The sequence below is a fragment of the Orycteropus afer genome, unplaced genomic scaffold, assembly GCF_000298275.1.
Source record: "Orycteropus afer afer isolate SDZICR_OR568_19922 unplaced genomic scaffold, OryAfe1.0 scaffold00123, whole genome shotgun sequence".
Taxonomy (NCBI): Eukaryota; Metazoa; Chordata; class Mammalia; order Tubulidentata; family Orycteropodidae; genus Orycteropus; species Orycteropus afer.
In genome coordinates, this window is record NW_006921710.1 from 5,605,550 (window position 1) to 5,617,973 (window position 12,424).

Here is a 12,424-nt window from a genome sequence, read left to right on the forward strand (position 1 = left end):
GAAAGAGGGGGAGGCCTTCAACGAGATGGGTTGACACAGTGGCTGCGATGATGGGCTCAAGTATAGCAGGGATTGTGGGGCTGGCGCGGGATCAGGCAGTGTTTCGTTCTGCTGTGCATGGGGTTGCTATGAGTCGGAAACGACTCGACGGCACTTAACAACAACAACAACAACAAACACAATCCCACTCATTTACCTTCTAGTTGTCTCCTCCAATTACATCACATCAAACTCCCTCACTAATTTCAAGTTAGTGAAGAACCTGGGTAGGGTCCATTCCCGTTATATTCAAAAAGTTTCTTTTGCTAGGAATGTTTTCTTCTTTCCACTCACTCTACAGTTCAGTATCAAACAAATCCTGCAAAGCCTAATGCAAATACTTGGTCTTCTATGAAGTCTTTGTGAATCAGAAGTCCTCAACTCTGTTTACCTTACAAAGCTGTCACATCCTGAAATTAGTTTTCTCCCTATTTTTAAGGGTTGACCATATTCTTACTCTTACTTGGATCTACTGTTAGCACACAATTCATGCTTTGCCATATATTAGAGTCAATCATATTCTCAACTTGGAAATGAACTACCAATTTATAACTCAAAGTCATCTAGTAAAGTAGTCAGTGGTGGAGACTACAGTGATGTGGGATCCTCTGGTTGCCACATTAGCTCGCTAGAACCAGTGATTCCTAACGTGTCTGGAGCTGACATACTCTTTATTGATGACTATCTGGTTATTTATTAATTCCTTTAACTATCTCTTATCTTTTCCATCCCCACTTTGGAATGGGTAAAAAAGAAGGGGAAAGATGTATTAATAACTTTAAAATAATCAAAATTTTTACTGTTAAAATTGAGGCAACTCAAATTAGTAAAGACTTAGGATTTAAAATTATTTATATGTTTCCTTGATCTCATCCTCGGGGAAACAGTTAATATGGAAAAACAGCGGGAAATTATGTCATATTTGCTTGCTTATAAACTTTTCTTATGAAGAAATTTTCTAAGGAATACAGTTATACACATGAGTTCCCTATGGGGGTCTGTCTCTTCTCAGATCACAGGATTCACTGTATTTCCAACATCCTTTAACTGCTATAGAAATCTCTTAAGAAATCATATTTGGGGAGCAGCCCTTTATGATGAAAAAAGTCCCTATCACAATACTGCAAAGGTTTTGTCTGAGCCATTGCTCCTGCTTGGCTGATTTGACCCTACCAATCCAGGGACAAAGTCCAGCGAGGCCCTACTGAAATGAACCAACCTAAAAGGCCCTCTTTGTTGCCCCAGTGAAGTAGAACAAGTCAATTCTATACCAAGTGCTTTGGTCAGGCAATAATGGACTTTTCTTTCCTGCAGTAGATCAGTTGACGTCAGTAGGTGGGAGCTCTGCCAAGCCACAACAAGCTGTCTCTGGGGAGCTGGGCATCTGAAAGTTATCAATGCTTTCCCACTGCTGTCAGCATTCAGAATTTTCACATGCATGATTACAGGACCCTCAGATTAGGGATTAATAAGAGTTTTCTCCTCTTATCCCAAAAGGAAAGTGTCTCTAGTCTATCTACATAAATTAGTTTCTTTTTGCCACTATGAAGGTAATTTCCACAGACTACAATTAAATATAGGAAAATTTTTCATATATATCCCCAAGAGCTATTACCACCCAAAGGTGCCACAACCTCTCACCCAGAACTATGTTACAGAGTTACTGGAATTTCTTGGACCAGGCCTGTGGATACCACATTCCCTTCACTACCGAGGCTGCATACTGCAAGAACCCCACCCCTGCCCAGGCAATAATCAAAAGAATGATAAAGCTGACTCCACAAAGTTCCAGGCCTCTAGATGTTCCCAGACCTATTGGGATTAATGCCTTTTGAGAGTCTTAGAAATGAAGAAATTGGGAAACATGTCATTAAAAACAATTTTCAACCTTACTAGCCAGCACTATCTATTCTACCAACTGCCTAAAAACCCTAACTGAAGAGATTTCCTAAGAGTACAAACCACCAATTGCTTATCTCAAACCAACAGATTAACTCTGATTCTACCAATCTAGTCCAAGTACCCAGAAAATGGAGGGGAATCAAAGCGCTAACTGTATTCTCTACTGTTTAAGGACAGCTTCCCATTGAAGGTAAACAAATAGTTTTGCAAATATTTCTGCAGAAGAATGAAAATGCAGGCTATTTATAAATGCTGCAATGCAGCAGTCAAAATGTTGGCTGCATCATTCAGCAAGTAATGTGAATTGATCTCAGGGGGATGAAACAGGAATTACAACTATGTCATCTATTGTAATAAATAAAAAGGACTTGTCAGCATTCTCATAATAGTGCCAAATCTCTGGGAAGAGGGGTCTAAAGATACAAACGTTGGTTAGAAATTTCTAGTTTAATCCAAAATTTTAGTATGCCTAAGAATGATTCCTTACATCCAATATAAGCTTATATACTTTATCAACTGAAAATGGATTCCTTCTTAAGAGACTAGATTTTAATTTATATTTCTGTCTTGTTGATAAATGCCAAAAGACAGCTGTTTGAGGCAGTTCTTAGGGAATTTTAAAATGTAGTAATGTAGCCAGAGGGAGGGCAGTGGTGGGACTCACACTATGTTAAGCAATACAAAAGACTACAGATACATTTTCAAACCAAAGGTCAAATATTTTGGACTCTGCAAACTTGGCATCTGCAGTGAGTAGTTTAGGACTCCCTCATACAGATCTTGAAGAGTGGAAGAATCCAGCAATTACAGTTTCTCTATGGAACTCCAGAGAAAAAAAATTGTAGTGAAGATGGAAGTCTCTATTAAAAACAAAAGCACTGGGTTCCCATTCTTTCAGCAAGCTGCATGTGTTGAGCTATAAAAGGCATTTGGAATACTACCACATGAATTTCAATTTTCAGGCAAGATACCAGATAAACAGTTTTGCAAGGAAAGGAATTTTAGGGACTCACTGACAAAATGAACAGATCCTTTGGCTCTATGGAAAAATTCATAAACATCACCCAAAGCAAAAGGTCAAAGAAACCATCAGTCTTGTTTTTGTCAGAGCCCAAATGTGCAGAACTAACAATGCTATTTTTCCATGGCTTGCTTAGAAAGCTAGCCTACAACCAAATTTTAGATTTGCAAAGCAAGAGTACGATTCCCCGGATGTAGAAGGGCTCCCCCACAAGAACAAACCACCAAAGAATTGGTTAGCATCCATACAATCTTATACCAATTGATTCTCAAGTCAAACGAATTAACTCAACACCAGCTTAGCTGCAGATTTTAGTGGCAGATCTGATAAGCACAGAGGTAAGTAATACATAAATTAAGGCTTTTAATGCCATGAATAAAAACAACAAATGTTTTTGCTCAAACCACATTCTAATTAGGATTGTGGAGCCATATTTCAGCTTTTAAAATTAAATTAATTAATTCAACTCTTAGCAAAATTCTGCAAAGGTGAGCAGGGACTTAGCTCCAAGAAAGCAAAAGATTCATACTTCATTGCATCAAAATCCAGAAATGCAGAGCAACATTGAGAAAACTTACTTCTGAATGCTTCCCAAATACTATCTTGCTGCTACTTACCTTTTAACCTGTGAAATTCAGATGAAAGGTATTTAAGTGCACCATATTGTTACTGTGATTCAAATTAGGAAAAGACTGTAGTACAGCCCCTTTTTATAAATCTAATTTAAATATTATCCAGTCTAATTTAGAAAAGGGCCTGCCTTGGATTTATCATCTATAAAAAGAAAACGACCCACTACTGTTGAGTCAATTTTGACTCATAGTGACCGTATACGACAGAGTAGAACTGCCCCCATAGGGTGTCCAAGGCTATAAATCTTTACAGAAGCAGACTGCCATATCTTTCTTCCCAGGACCAGCTGGTGGGTTCAAATCGCTGACCTTCTGGTTAGCAGTGAGCACTTCAACCACTGTGCCACTAGGGCTACTATAATCACTAGAAACTTGCAAAGCTTGTATTTCTCATTATAGAATATCAAAATATTAATTTTAAGCATTTTTCTTTTTGAAAAAGGTCCAACTTAGCAAATGCTCAAAAACTACACAAAACAAAAGTATTTTTTAACAAGAAAATGTAGACTCCATTTTTTTACAGGGATCTTGGCAGAAGAAATCAATCAATGAGAACAGGAAACAAACTCAAGTTTACAATACTTGACGAACTTTTAAAAAATGCTATTTTTATTACATGTTTTCAGCTTATTTTTTCCAAATATCTAGGATAATCAATTCAGTCTCTTGGTTCTTAAGAACCAAGTAATCATCAGTAAAAATCAGAAAACACTACATGCAAACACCAGTAGGGTAACAAGAAATTAATATATTCATGCTTTAAAGAAAGGAGGATTAAAAACGGGAGGCTTTGAAATTTTTAGAGTAAATTTACTAAGATCTCTGATCATGTACCACCAGAAAAAAAAAAAAAAAATCCTAATCAATCTGCTTAACAGAAGGAGGTCATGCAGATAGGGCATTTTTTCCCCTCCTCTCTTTGGGATCATTCAACCTCTTTGACACAAATGTGTCTTCACAGCAAGCCAGGCAAAACCGATAAGGCAACACATTTCCTGCATGCTGGTCAAATACCTGGACTCTGCGTTTACGAAACGATGACAACATGATGGAGGAATGTGGAGTCTAAACAGGGAGAGGAAAGAGCAAGATCACAAGCTTCTAAGGACAAAATGGACAATTTCAAAATGAAGAAAGTAGATCTTTAAAGACATAAGAATACAGGTAAAAATGCATTTTCATATATTTCTCTGTCCCCTTTCTCTTTGACATTCTATACAGTTTCTGAATCCCACTAGGGATTTAAAATGTGGAAGGAGAACCAAGGTTCTCTGGTCTTAAAGGTTACTATCTATCTAGTATGCTGCCTTGGCCAAGTCACACCTCCCTTTGGAGCCTGAGTTTCCCCACTTGTCAAAGTTACAATACTAAATATACTTATTAAAACTAAACATGCCCTCCCTCTAACTCACACTCTGATAATTGAGACTCCCAGGGCTAGACGATTCCTAAACCCCCTCCTATTCAATAATAAAACAGCATGATTTCATAAAATCATCAGAAATAAGAAAGAACTCAAGCCACAAAGATCTGGTTTGGGCCTAGTGTGCTTGTAAACATTGTTTACAAAACACTATTTCCTGTTTGAAACTAGTACAAGAGGAATATGCAAATAAAGGTGGTAGGGAGGGGAATGGTTCACCAGCACAGCTGCTCCAGTCAACTGGCCCCAAGTGATCAGCTATACTTTGCTTCTCCACATTCCTGGAGTAAGCATTTGCCAGCAGGGCTTCGAATTCTTCTACTGTACTTGGCCGGCCACAGCTGATGTTACTGCAGCAAACAGGAGTGTGTAACTGGCAGAGTCCTCACATAGCCCATGGAGGATTGATTACAAAGGCAGACAGCCTCCTGGCCACTGTCCTTAGTGCAGGTTCAGCAATGATAGGACTGTGGTGAACTATTCCTGAGATCTATTTCTCTGGATCTGCAGTCAGCCCCTCCTTTTGGGCAGGAAGGAAAAGTAGAGAAAATTCTAGTCCAGGGAACCAAAAGATATACTTGAAACAGCTCACCTAAACCTGTTCATCAGATTGCTTGACAGGCTCACATTAAAGCCTGTGACATATTCAATTTCTCCAATCATTAGATTACTATAAAACACACTGCCAAGACAAAAGCATATCAGAGAATCAGTTACTAAATTGATGGTTTGCCATTACACCCATCCAGTACAGAGCAAATCTCCTTTTGATTCTCTCCATCTCAGTCCCTAGATAACAGCTAACATACTTTGAGGGTCCCTTTGAGTAATTATTGGCCCAGTTACTAAAAGAGGATTATTGTTAATTTCCTGCACAGAGGCACTTCTTACTGCAGCACATTTTTTTTTTTTTAAACTGACTTCAATATGACCTTTCAAAAATCTAAGACATTAGCTGCAATTAAATAGAAAGAAAATAAATGGCAAGTTTAAGGAGCTGGAATTTTGGCTCAGTGATTTCATACAGCTGAGTGTTCCTCCCTGCTGTTCTTAAGATTTTCTGTCCCTTGGCTGCAAGGAAGGAGATCTGGTGGCACAGTGATTAAAGCAATGGGCTGCTAACCAAATGATCCAGAGTTTGAACAAAGATGAGGCAGTCTGCTTCCATAAGGATTTATAACCTTGGAAACCTTATGAGGGCATTTTTCTGTTCTACAGGGTCGCTATGAGTTGGAATTGACTAGAAGACAGTGGGTTTGGCTTGGTTTTTGGGTGCAAGACACCCCCACCCTTCCATCTTTGATACATTCTGCTTTATACTTAAGTCCAATTGCTATGACAACGCAATTTCTCAACACATTATGAAAATACTTCATATGGTCTCTCTTCTAGTGTTCCCTAACAGCTGTGATTACAACCTTTTTTAAAATAACATGATGAAGACAGAACAAAGGGCCTACATAGTTCAAGATCTATTACATAAAAAAGATTTGACCAGGTGTTGCAGCAGTTCAAGCATCATCTTAGCCCAGTTTCTGAGCTATTCTGGCTTTTATTTAAAAAATATAATTAAACCTTAAACAAGCCCCTTACTGAAAATACATTTTATTCCAATACAGTAAAAAGACCCTTAAGGGCAATCTTCTTTGAGAAGCATCTAATCAAATTCACAGGGACAGCTTTCAAACAAAAGACTGCTCTATCACTCAACACCGGAATGGTTGTAAAATTTTTGACACTATACTGTAGTCGACTCAAAAAGACTCGATCTCAAAAAAAAAAAAAAAACCTCTCTAGACTATTATTTGCTGTAGGTCTCATACAAAGCCAGCGCCTCGTCTACCTATTATTTACAAGCAAGTCACAATAGGGAGGAAAGAAACGTTTATTACAAGGAAAAAGAGACGGAAGTCTCAGACCCTTCACTGTCTGGAGAGGGCCAAGAACCGTCACACTGGACGAAATTAAGATTCAAGAGCCCCTTTACTCTATACCATGGACTCTTCCTCCTCAAGGGTTGGGCCGGCATTGCCGCTGAACCTCAGCTCTGTGGTGATTAGGGAAAATGAGCTGCAGGAGTCGCTCCCCACCGAGGGAAGGTATTGGGGGCTGCAGAGAGCTCTGTAAGGAGGGAGAGATGGTGCAGATCCCTACAAGGGCGCCCCCACCCCACCTGCCGCCGCCCAAAGGGGCAGGGCGGGGCCGCAGCCAGCCAGGACGAGGGAGCGGGAAGTGACCCTGCAGCCGAGCCCTCCCGTCCCCACCACCCCCCCCCCCGCCTCAGTCAATGACATTCCAGCCGCCAGCTTCGGGGCTCGGCTAGGCGGTTCCTACGCAGCCCACGCGCCACAAAGCCGGTCGCAGCCTGCTCGCCCGGCTCTTCACCCAACCCGAGGGAACGGCAAGGCCCGCCCGGCTCACCTGCGTGCGCCGGCCCCGCCCCGGGGGCCTCCCCCACCAGCCCCTTCCCCGTGGCCCGGCGCTCTGACTAGGGATCGGTTGTTCTTCGGCCTCGCTCCCGCCCTGAGCTCCCTGCACCCTTCTCACCAGCTCCTGGGGGGTGAGGAGAGTATGTGCGTCGGGCTGAGGGGGTGCTGAGGGATCGACGCGCCGCAGCGGCGCCCGTTCCTCGCCGTTCGCTCCGCAGTGGGTAGTGGTGGCGCGCGCGCCTAGCCTCTTTTATAGGCGGCCACGCGCGTTCCGGCGGCGGGCGGGCACGAGCGTGGGGGAAGCGCCCAGGCGCGGCGCGGCGGGCGGGGGAGAGTGCCTGAGGAGCAAAGGGGGTGGAGCTCCCAAGCACTGGCCTCGCTATCGCCTGGCGGAAAGGGCCGAGCGCTTCCGGGAGGAGTCGAAGCGGCGATGCGGGGGAAGAGGCGAGGGAGGGGAGGAAAGCGAGTGGTTGGGGAAATAGGGGGTGCGCAAGGAGTGGGGGTTGATGTTGCAGTGGAGTCATTGACTCTCCCCTGTCAGGCCAAGAAGCTCCAGCCGCACCTCCCTCCCCGCAGCACTGATCCTCCAATCCTACTCCTCCCCACCCTGCAGAGAATCTGCACTCCACCCCTCCACCCTTGGGAACCCTTCCAGGACTGCAGCGAAGGGCGGGGCCGGGGCCGTCGCTGCAGTCTGGCTGGGGATGCTGAGCCCCGGCCGGAAAAACGCCCAGTCCCAAAGGGTGATATCACCCATAGGCTTCTTTTCTTGCCCGCTTTACCTTGGGGAAGGCTGATGCTGGGGACCGAAATCAACTCGTTCTCCGGCCAGCTCTACTCTGACAGAGGCTGGGGTCTAGAAACCCGAGCTGATGTTGGGCTGTGGGTTTGAGGAGTGGGTAAGGAGAAAAGGCCAAATCCAGATAATAAAAAATGAAGTCAGCTTCAGCTAGATAGGTTACTAGGGTATAAACCTGTTATTCCAGGATTTTAAGTATTTGTTGTTGTTATGTGCCGTCGAGTCGGCCCCGACTCATAGCGACCCCTCCTTGGGTTTCCGAGGCAGTATCACTACGGAAGTAGGATTGCCCAACCTTCCTTTCGAGGAGTGGCTGGTGGGTTTGAACCGCCAGCCGTCTGGTTAGCAGGCAAGTGACTTAGCCACTATGCTACCAGAGCTCCCTAAGTATTTGTAGTTTTCTATATTTGTAACAGCAAAAGCTTTCTCTCAGGTGGAGTAGGATGCATTTGTCTAATTTTATAAACAAGACACTAAGGTTCTTTCTGCCATGATTGAACCTTTTTAATGTGTTGTTGGTTGATGAGAAGTAGATTCTGACTCGGGGACCCCATGTGTGCAAAGTAGAATTGCTTCATAGGGTTTTCAGAAGCAAATGCCAGGCCTGTATTCTCAGGCGTCTCTGGGTGAGTTCAAGGTTTAGGCTAGTAGTCCAGTGCTAAACCAGGCACTATTCTAAGCCCTTCATGTGTATTACCCTTCTCATCTATGCAATAATGTGATATTATTTCCCCATTTCACAAATGAGTACCCTGACACAGAAGCTACGTTTCTTGCCCAAGTCAGGCAAATAGCAAGCAGAAAAGCTAGGATTTGAATACAGGCAGTCAGAACCTCCTCTTATACAGTATGCTACCTACGCTGTTTTTTCATGGAAAAGGGAGGTATTGTGATGCAGGTATATGTCAGGGTGCTGACAAAAGAAAAATAAGAGGATTCCTGGAATTTCTGCTCCTTACAATCCTAGCCGTTTAAGGGCCTGGCTTTAAACTACATAGCCAGGAAGCCTCTTTCCCAACCTCATCCCAGTGACAGCTGGGCCACAGCCATTGGGAGTAACACCCAGATCATTTCTGTGCAGTCAGGCAGACTGGGAGCTGTGCCGCTCATGAAGGTCTCAGCCGCCTGGTTACCAAGCAGCCCTCCTCTTTAAATAAATATAAAGGCACTGGGCATTGCACCAAAACTTGGGCCCAGGCCCAGCCTGAGTTTCCCGGTCCTCTGCAGTTTGGCTTCTTCCCCTGTGCTTGGTATCTGCAATCTGGTTCCTAAGCTGTCCTGGCCATAGCCATGATAGTGAGGAAGATCTCCCTTTTTCTCTCACTCCATCAGAGTGGAAGGAAAAGGCATGGCCACGCCCAGAAACAGCTCTACAGAATCTGGAGGAGGAAGGCAGGAGCTGAGAGGCATTTCCTGCAATCTTCTATGTAGAGAAAACAGGGCTGAGTACCTCCTCCCTGGGGTGTTGACGGGAACAGCTGATAGTGTGCATACTTGGATAGCCAGTCCTCCAGTGGGTAGCAAAATGTTTAATCAAATATTCAGCTTTAGATACAAAATGGCTAACATTGTAGCTCTCCAAAATTCCCAAGGCCCTCTGCTCCAGCAAAGAAAGATCTCAGGGCTGTGGGCAAAAGCTGTAAGAAGGGAGGATTTTTCTTTCAAATCCCCTAGCCCCATGTGAAATGGGGTTTTGCTGCTTTGCCAGATGCAAAACAGACTGGAGGCCTTGTTGTTGTTATGTGCCATTGAGTCAGACCCCACTCATAGCGACCCCTCCTTGGGTTTCCAAGGAAGTGTCACTATGAAAGTAGATTGCCCAACCTACCTTCCGAGGAGTGGCTGGTGGGTTTGAACCGCCAGCCTTTTGGTTAGCAGTCAAGCTTCTCTATCAACACAGAAACTACAAGCATACTTGTTGATCTTTTGTCTGATCATGGCTGAGGAAAAGTATCCCTAGCCCTCTCACCTCCCACTCACTAACACACTCCATTCTGCAGTTGGCACTGGAAATGAGACATGTAAAAAGCCATTCTTCACGTGTTCTATTGTCTGCCTACCTCACCTCCCACCAGTTTCACCATAGGCCTAACACTGCTAGGTGTAGGAGAGGGAGAGGATAAAGCAGATAATGACCCTCTTTGTTTTTTGAGACAAACTCATTTAAACACACAACACACACACAAGCACAGGGCAGTGTAGCAGTTCTGTAATCAATCACTTACTTCCATGTTCTGTCACCTCTCTCCTGGCTTCTTGAAAAGCAGGGCCTAGGACTGAATTTTAAGTTCCTTTCTGAGCTCCAGCAATCCTCTGAAGGTCTTAAGCATCCAGGTAGACCCAGTACCTTCTCCAGTTGTTCAAAAAGGACAAATGTTGGGAAACACACCAATAATGTTTTCACATGTTCCAGCCTTGGTCAGTCACTTCTTTCCCTGAGAGCATCTCACTCTTTCTCTCATACACACACACACACACACACACACACAGCTGACAAACACGTTTCCCTGACTCCAAGGGAGATGATTGGAAGAGTTGTGGGCTGGCCAGTGGACTGTACTTCTTTCCAGGTGACATTCTGCAGTGTCAGGGCTGACAAAGAATAGCACCGATCTTCAAAATACTGTGACTGCTTCTGAAAGTAGGGCCCACACTAAGCAGAGGCTGATGGAATAAAGAGGCCTGGCAGCCACTGGGAATACAATCTTGCCAGGCTGGCAAAGGAGGTTAAGAGATTCATTTCTGGACAACTAGTAGGTATTAGAGCTGTCTAAAGCTGGGCTCAAATGGGTGCCAGGGACTCCCTGGTAGCATAGGCGTGAACTAAGAAAGAGTAACCAACATTCATGGAGGACTTCCTTTGTGCCAGGCACTGTCAGTGATTCATATATATTAGCTTATTCCCTCTCAAAGGCAGTAGTTCTCAAAGCCAGAAGCATCAGCAAGTTCTCAGGCCCACCCCAGACCCTCAGGGAGGGGCAGCAATCTGTGTTGCGATTCTGATGCACTTTAAAGTTTGAGTATCACAGCTCCAGGGCAGTGATTGAACCTGGCTTATTTTCATTTTTGATGATTTGGGTGAAAATTTACAGAGCAAATTCATTTTCCACACAGCTGTTTCATATACTTTTATTGCAATCCCTGTAATACAACAAACAGCTCTCTTCCCACTTTCTCCCTGTGGTTACCAATTCTGTGTCCTTCTTTCCTATGCATTCCAGCCCTCTGAGCTAGCTCCCTAAACCTGGCTTACTTTTAACACAGCATTTCCCCAAAATTATTTGACTAGAGAATTCTTTATTAGGATCCTGCAGAAAAACTCGGAAAATTCGCCCTAGTTGAAATAAATTGATCCTCTGTGCGCTGATAAATTTTTGCTCAAACAGCCACATATTTTAAGTACTTAAATCACATTCTCCATTGAACTGAAAGTCCACCCTCCATGTCACCTATTTCCCTTTAAGTAGGAATCATTTTACAAAGTTATGTTTAGAGTCAATTTTCCATCCCTGCTATAGGTTGATGGCTTCAAGGTAAACTTCGCCACCAAAAACCCACTGCTGTTGAGTTGATACTGACTCATAGTAAACCCATAGGACAGAACAGAACTGCCCCATAGGGTTTCCAAGGCTATAAATCTTTACGGAAGCAGCCAGCCACATATACTTTTCCTCGTGGGTTTGAAGCACTGACCACCAGGGTCCTTCCTTAGCCACCACAGTTGTTTTTAGGGTTGTAGGTTCTGGAGTTTGATTTTGTTCTCATCAGCATTTTTTTGGAAAGAATGTATCTTTTTTGCGGGGAGAATGGAAGGGATATCTTTTAATTTTGAAATAATTTTTCAGAGGTTACAAGAATAGTAGAAGGAACTTCCATATACCCTTCACCCAGACTGCCCAACTGTTTACATTTTACTCTTTACTTTACTATTCTATGGATGTATATGTATGGATGTATATATGTATATGTATGGATTTCCCCTTTGACCATTTGAGAATAAGTTGCAGATATCATGGACATTTATCCCTAAGTATCCCAATGCATATTTCCTAAGAACAATGACATTTATTCTCATAATCACAGTACATTTATCAAAATCAGGAGATTAATGCTGACAAATCATTATCTAATATACAGACCTTGTTCAAGTTTTGCAAATTGTCCCAAAGTTCTTTATAG